Here is an 8,592-nt window from a genome sequence, read left to right as displayed (position 1 = left end):
ACATGACAATTCTTCCAACTCCAGAACATGCAATCAATCGAGTCAAGCATATCGGGAAACCCACTAGCTTCATTCATCGCCAACAGCCTAGCAGTATCTTCAGCATTGGGGGCTCTCAAGTAGTGCTCGCGGAACACTTCCACAATGGCTATTTCAAAGTGTTTGACACACTCAATTGCTTGACTCTCACCCATTCCAGATGGTCATCAACAAGATAGGCTGGAATTCCGTATGCCAACATACGCAAGGCGGCTGTCACCTTTTGGTAAGTACTATGCCCAAGCTCGCCACAAGCATTCCTTCTTTGCTCGAAAAACCAATCATGCTTCGTCACCTCTTTGCAAATATGTTTGAACAAGTTGATACTCAACCTAAAACGGGAAAAGTTGGTTCATCCGCAAAATAGCTACGAATCAACTTGTTGTGCCCCTCAATGCGGCTCCCTCCACAACTTTCGATGAACGAATACAAAACCACTTCGGCCGCTTTGCGCGCATAGCCAAAATCATTAACATATTTTCTTCCTCTTTTGAATCCATCTCCTCATCGGATGAATCATACGAGGAGCTCGTCTATGAATGGTAAAAATCATAATTTTAGGCATCGAAATCACCTCTACAAATAATGGAAAATCGATTTGGTCAGACGCCACATACCTGTGCACAGCTCATATTGAATCCACGGCGGCGGCGGCACGGTTGAACACCCGCTTATTGGAGCAGCGCCGGGGAGGAAGGGGCGGCGGCGCGGTTGTCGCGCGTCATTGGGAGCAGCGCCGGCGCGCCAAAAAACCTCGTGGATTACCGATGTGCGCTGATCTACGCCGGCGAGCAAGGCGGCGGCGGAACCGGAACGGAATATGGGCGACGGCGGCGCCTCAGTGGGAGGCGAAAATGGGGATCCGGCACAGGGCAAATTTTCAGGGGTCATTGGCCGCGCGCTCTCGATGTCGCTTTTCACGCACGCTGAAATGCAGACGGCATATTTAGTGTGCGCAAGTGTGCAAAATAGCGCGCGCGAAAAAAATATTTGCAGTGTGCGATTTTAGCGCGTCTGTTGGAGCAGCTAAAACACGCCTCGGCGCAGTAAATTGACGATTTTCTGGACGTAACGCTATTATAGTGCTTTCGTTGGAGATGTCTAAGAATTTGCTAACCCATCGCGAACTAGCTGAATACTAGGTGATAAATGTTTTTTTAGAACTAACTCCCAGCATAATTGGCTGAGATTTTGAGAAAGGTTCCAAAAATTCAATGAGACTCGCCTTGCCTATTTTTCTTCTCCTAGTTGGGCTGATATTTCTCAGGGACTACTAAGTCATTTCTTAGGAGAGGTGAGAAAGCATAGCTCACCATGCAGCACTACTATTTTTCTGTTCAAAACCGAAATAATGATCATGTAGCACTACAATTTGCTTTTGTTTACCTAGCATTGACACTTTGACAGTGCAATTAATCAGTCAGACGCACGATCCGCATGATTAAGCTGCCACATCAGTTCTCACGAGGCAAAACAAACATACCTAGCTATCATGAGCATGAACTACCAACGTAAAAAGCAAACTAAACAACCTTCACCACATCTCACCATAATGTCACTACACCTCACCATAATTTAAAACCTCTCCGCTGGGCTGCTGACATCTATCTATCCGGCTGCAGTGTGATCTCACCCCGAATTAATCGGCACTATCGTGGATCGGTAGGCAGCCTGACCCCCTGAAACCCATCTCATTACTATGCGGTCCGTCAGGTACGCTCGCAGGCAAGTTGCTAGCTGCCGGGGCACCACCGGAGCATTGCGGCAACGACGTCACCGTACTAGCGGCATAGGAGATCGGTGCGCCATCTTTCTCACGCATTGACGAGTTGCTGCACTGGCTGTGGCTGTCGTCCCGATCGAGGCCGGCCGCGGCAGAGGTCGACCGATCGGTCCCGGCCCGCGGCAGAAGATGTGCCGGTCCAGATCGGCTGGTGGACGCATGCACTGGGAAGGAGCACGTGCAAAACGCCAAGCCGTACGGCAGTAAATATCTATGGATCCACCATCAGATCGCACTGCGGTGCTGTCGATAACTGCTCGAAGTGGGAAGGCTTGCCTTTCCTGTTTCTGATTTTTATTTTTAAGAAATCTAATATGAGCAAAACTAATGCATCATTTGACCTTTCGACCCGTTTCGTGACGGAACTCCCTCCCCGCTCGATCTCCCTCTCCTTCCCGGGTAGCGGCTCCGGAGGAGATCCATCTACCCCGACCCCGTCCTTCTCCACGCCTGCCCCAGCCAGGCCGCTGTTGTCGCCGGCGCTGGCGGCGGTGGCGGCGCCCGACCCGCCAAACGGTGGAGGGCAGAGGAGGCGGCAAGTCCGGCGGCGCATCTGAGTGGGGAGGTGCGGCGGCGGGTGAGCTTGCCGCGGCGGAGGAGGCAGCAAGGCGACGGGAGGTGGGACGCTGGCGGTTGGGCGGCGGTGCCGTGACGATCCAGCGGCGGCACGGGCCTGATCTGGGCCTGATCTGGGCTTGGCCGTTCTTCTTCGGACCATGCAGCGCCGCCGGGTTCCTGGCCAGGGATCGCAACCTGTTGTCGAGTCTTCTTCTCTGCAGTCGCCATGGGCTTGGCGGCGACGGCTTAGCGAGGGATACATCCTTCGTTGTCGTCGGGCGGCGGAGGGCGACATGGGGGCCTGTTCGTCCGCGTCGAAGAATAAAGGTGGCGGTTCTAGGATTCTTCTCGGACCAAGTTTGAAGATCGGTCGCATGCTTGTTCCAACCAGTCTAGGTGGATTGTCGTGTTCCAGAAGGCCTGCCGGCAAAAATCATTGTGCGAATAATGCCTGAAGATTGCTGGATTGGGTGGTTTCGGTCGTGCGCACCCATGGTTTTTTATCTGGCCGTTTGGTTTCAGTGGGGACGCTTCAAAGCTCTGCTGGCTGTTAAGGCTGGTGCTAGTGCACCGCCCCTCTCCCGCCCCGCCACGTCAGCATTTTGCCCACTCTAGCCCCACTCTCACCCCACTCTCACCCCACCTTGCCAATGCATGGGCTATAGTCCCCACTCTCACTTCTCTCTCCTCCACATCACCATTTCCTTTTCACATTAAGTTATTTCACTCGATTTATTTTAGACATTCAAAATAATGCAATAAAATTATTTTATTGAAGTTAAAATATTACCGATTACATAATAATTAATAAAAGTGCATAATAAAAATTAAAAATTACATAATAAAAAAAATTCTACTCTTCTGCCTCTTGTTCCTGCTCCTCCTCCTCGTTGTCATCATCCAGACCAAGCTCTGTTTCCACCATCTTGATGGCCTTCGCATGTTTGCGCTTTTCTGCTTCCGTCATGTCGGCGGTTGGTCGGTCTCTCATTTTGTTCCATTGCTTGAACAGCTTAGCCTTCACTAAACCCTGCATCATGTTACTCATCGCGAAGGATTTACTTCCTACCTCACTGCTTGATGAGGTTTCCTTCCCCTTCCTCCTCGCCCTTACGTGCCGCCGTCTTCGCCCTATCGCGGCCCATTGGACGCTCTTCCTCCGTGTCGCCCGTTGCGTCGCTAGAGCTGTACTCACCACCAGGTCCTAGACGGCTTCTCTTGGAAGTGGAGTCGGTTCCACTACCAGGACCATGTTGTCCTTTCCACTTCGCTTCATTTTTTACAGCATCCCACCAGTGGTGCTTTCTGAATGGCTGAGTCACTCTTTTTTCATTCGCGTACCTCTCCATTGCCGCCTTCATGACCATATCATCGTCTGCTCCACTCTGACGCATATTGGTTTCTTGGATGTGGTATGCATTGAACAGGGACACCTCCTTGTTGTAGACGTTCCAGTGATCCTTCAGCTGCTTCGAGGTCCGATGACGGGAAGGATCCGAGGTAGAGTTGAAGGTTGCAGCTATCTGACCCCAAAAACTAGTGCCGGTCTTGCAATTACCGGCAACAGAGTCCTTGGAGTGAAAAAGCCAAGCATTAACCTACCACGAAATACATAGTGTTAGTGAAAAATCCTACCAAGAACCAACCCAAAATAAATATGTGATGGGTAAAGTACCAGTTTTTCCTCTTCCGGAACAGTCCAGTCAAGCCTCTTTGCACGCGTTGGTGCGATTGGTTCCGCGGCATTGGACTCGGAGCTTGGAGCGGGAGCTTCAGAAGGTGCAGGCGGGTACGGACCATATGGAGGTGGAGGGTATGAACCATACGGAGGTGGAGGGTATGAACCGTACGGAGGTGGGTAAGGAGGTACAGTTCCACTATCTGTAGGTGGAGCATTTGAAGGTGGTTGGGGGTATGGATACGGAGGCGAGGGGTATGAACCATATGGCCCCGGAGGTGGAGCGTATGGCCCATATGGCCCCGGAGGTGGAGCGGAGGGGTATAAAACTCGGGGATGCGGCGACGTACCGACATTGGTGCGACGATGTGTCGGAGAGAGAGCATCTAGGTCTATTGGTGACCCGTCGCTCATCAGATCCGTGAACGTGGTGAAATCTGGTGGAGTCCAACCGGCCATGGTGGAGAAGATTTGAGAGAGGGAAGATGAATGGAGATGAATTGGGTGTGGAGTGTGAGTGAAACAAATGGGGGGTATTTATAGGGGTGGAGCTGAAATTTGAACCAGCAACGGCTAGCTGACGTGGACCAATCAGGTCGCGCCATGTCAGCTAGCCGTTATCCCCTACCGCCCCACTACCGCCCGCCTCCCGCCCGCTACCGCCCGCCTCCAGCCCGCCTAACGCCCGCCTCCCGCCCACTCCCGCCCGCCCTCTCGCCCGCCCACCTCCCGCCCCGGGCCGCCAACGCCCCGCCCCGACTCCCGCCCCGCTACCGCCTCCTTCTCGCCGCCAACGCGGGCGGCAGCCGGGCGGTAGCGGGCGCTACCGCCCGGCGGGCCGGCCACCGCCCGCCCCTACCGTCCCGCCCGCCTCCCGCCCCTCTCCCGCCCCGCCGCCGCCCCTACCGCCTCCCCTACCGCCCCCATTGGCACCGGCCTAATATCATGGAGCTCGTTTTCTTTCCATGGTGCTAGCGGAGAAGGTCATCAAGCCGAGATCGGTGGAATAGCTATGATGGTCGAATCTTGGTGGTCAGGTGGAATTGGCTTGGCAATTCATGACTTGTAATAGCGACTAGTATGTGGGGCGACTGCACAGGAGAAGTTCAGAGTCTAATCTTTCAGGGTGAAAATCCACGGTCTGACCTTAATTGCTTGTGCTTGGCAATGTTCTTATTGAAGACATTGTTTTGAGAGAGAAGACTTTTCTTCAGGGTGAAAACCTAAGATCTATGATCGGGCGACGACAGCGTTTGTGCACTCTTTCCTTCTTGGAGGCGTCACTTATGGAGAAGCTGAGCTTCTGGTGTTGTCTTGGTGGTGTCAGTGTTGCTATTTCAAGTTATGGATCTCTGTAGCGGGACCTTTCTTTTCTGTAATTCTTTTTCTCTTTTCTGGATGTATGCATCCTTTATGTCATTAGGGCATGATGCTATTGTAGAGGCTTGGTGTAATTGGTATCTCCGCGATATTAATATATGATCTTTATCGAGAAAAAAATTGACCTCTCGACGAAGCTATTTCAGAATATGACCATATTTCAACGCCAACGAAGATAAAGCCAAACTTGTGCAGGTCATTTTGACCAACACGCACGCCCAAACACACAAAGAGATTCATAGTTAGGCTAGGCATGGAGAAGTTTTTTGGTAGGACTAATGTGATTTAATTCCTTGGTAGGAAGGAAATTAATAAGATATGTGGAGGTAAGAAAGGCCTCACCCCGAAGTTTTTGAGGCACGCATGACTTAAGGACAAGACACCTGTCCTCAACAAGGCGCGATGATTGGAGCGTTTCATCGTTGAACTTCTTCACGACCTTGAGGTTGGTGTCGACGTACTACTTCATCAACCACGTTCATCATGAACGTTAAGGTTTTTGGTCTTCAAGGGTATGAACACCGAATCCCTTCGTTAGTTTACATCTCCATTGAATAGTTCTTGGCTATGTTATTTTGTTGTAGGGATTTTTTTTTCTGCAACGGAATCCTACATCCTCCTCGTCCACCCATTATGACAGGTGGCGCTTGGAATCCCCTTTAGCTTGCAGGCCTTCAGGGTGAGCCTCAACACCTCCTCATCATCCACCCCTTTCGATATGACGGGGAGCTGGTCCTTCGTTCCCTCTTCCTTGGTCTTCTCTGCCAATTAGGCGAGCTAGACAAGGTAGTCGTCTGGCTCATCCCTCTTATGCTCCTTCTCGGGAGCCAACGGCCCCTCCTCAGCCCCCATATTCATGTATGCAGCCGGCGGAGTGTCGTACTCAAACTCGTTATCGCCGAGGAACTCAGAGTGGCGCCAAGAATCGCACTTGACCTTGTTGAAGGTGTCCCACAACGTCGAGTCAAAGGCGTATGCCAGGTTTGCAAGGAGATCCAGGGGCAAAATGGCCCACCAGTGGCGACCTCCTCACGTTCAAACTTGCCACGGTACCGGCGGCATGGGCACCATTTGCGTGTTGAGATGCCATCATCAGGGAGTTGCATGTCATCCCACCCTTATCAGTTGGTCTTGTTATTGTACATCGCCCATGCCACATCCACGTGGCCGGTGACGCGGCCGTGCAGATTCTTCGGCTTCGCCGACGACCCGACCTCATGGTTGTGCTTCGGCTTCCTCCATGGCCAGGCTCCCTTGCCAATGGTCGTCTCGAGGAAGGTTGTCGGTACTCTGGGGACACATGGAGGCAGGAGTAGTAATCATGGGTGGGGTGTGTGGGCAAAGGCACGCATGGTCGACGTCCTGTAAATAGGATGGTGACGCGAACGCTATCAATCCTGACACTGAAATCACGTGTGTGAGCCATTGATGTTGCTCAGAAGACCAGCTGCCCCATGGTACCTTCTATCTGGATTACAGATTGCTGTTTTAAAGCATTTTCCCTAGAGACTCGCTAGTATGGAAAATGCTATAGGGAGACGCTCATTGGCAGCAGAATAGTCTAAACGCACGCGATGGTATTAGAAGCCGCGAGCCGAAAATGCACACGCAACTGGTACGGATGTAATGTTAACATATCTACACAAAATTTTATATATGATTTCAACCGCCTTCAGACGTTTAGGGATTTTTTAGATTCCTAAAAATCAAAAAGGAAAATAGACTTTTCCAGGTTTTAGATTTCGGCGCAAAAGATCAAATATGAAAATTTTCAAAAAATCCCTCTCACCTTTTCCCGGCTCATCTACCGCTTCTCCACCTTATCTCCTCCTCCTCCTCCTCTTCTCCACCTTCTCCCCTCCTACTTTTCCGCTTCTCTACCTTCTTCTCTCCTCCTCTTCCACTCCTTCACCTTCTCCTCTCCCCTTCCACCTTCTCCTCTCCTCCTCTTCCACTTCCCATCCTTCTCAAAAAAGACGAGCACCACCTCCCGCGACCACCTCCTCTCTAGCGATGGTGACCGCCTACGCACCAATGATGGTGAGCACCTCTGACGCCCTGATGTCTACGGGTGCTTGTATTCTTGTAGACAGTGTTGGGCCTCCAAGAGCAGAGGTTTGTAGAACAGCAGCAAGTTTTCCCTTAAGTGGATCACCCAAGGTTTATCGAACTCAGGGAGGAAGAGGTCAAAGATATCCCTCTCAAGCAACCCTACAATCACGATACAAGAAGTCTCTTGTGTCCCCAACACACCTAATACACTTGTCAGATGTATAGGTGCACTAGTTCGGCGAAGAGATAGTAAAATACAAGTAGTATGGATGTATATGAGTGGTAATAGTACTCTGAATAAAATATGGCAGCGAGTAAACATGCAGTAGAACAGTAAGTAAGCGGTGTTAGCAGTATTGGAAACAAGGCCTAGGGATCATACTTTCACTAGTGGACACTCTCAACATTGATTGCATAATAAATAATAACTTCTCTCATTTGTGCTACACACACTCTTTTGTTGGATGACAAACACCAGTTGTTGTGTAGGGCTACAAGAGCTCCCTCAAGCCGGAGTTAACAAGCGCCACAACATTCGGCATTCATATTTAAGTAACCTTAGAGCATAATAGATCATTGCAAAATAAACCGAGAACTAACATAGCATACACACTGTCCACATTACGCTATGAAAGGAGGAATAGATCACATCAATACTATCATAATGATAATTAACTCCACAAGCTACAAGAGATCATGATCATAGCCTACGACAAGAACCACACGATGCACACACTGTCACCATTACACCATGCAGGAGGAATAGACTACTTTAATAACATCACATGAGTAGCACATAGACTAGTAGCGATACAAAGCTCATATGAATCTCAATCATGTAAGGCAGCTCATGAGATCATTGTATTGAAGTACATAGGAGAGAGATTAACCACATAGCTACCGGTACAGCCCTTAGCCTCGATGGAGAACTACACCCTCCTCATGGGAGACAGCAGCGGTGATGAAGATGGCGGTGGTGTCGATGGAGGAGCCTTCCGGGGGCACTTCCCCGTCCCGGCGGCATGCCGGAACAGAGACTCCTGTCCCCCAGATCTTGGCTTCGCGATGGCGGCGGTTGCGTAACTTTTCTCGTCCCGTGGCT

This window comes from Lolium rigidum, chromosome 7, assembly GCF_022539505.1.
Source record: "Lolium rigidum isolate FL_2022 chromosome 7, APGP_CSIRO_Lrig_0.1, whole genome shotgun sequence".
In the NCBI taxonomy this organism is placed as follows: Eukaryota; Viridiplantae; Streptophyta; class Magnoliopsida; order Poales; family Poaceae; genus Lolium; species Lolium rigidum.
This window is presented reverse-complemented; position numbering follows the sequence as displayed.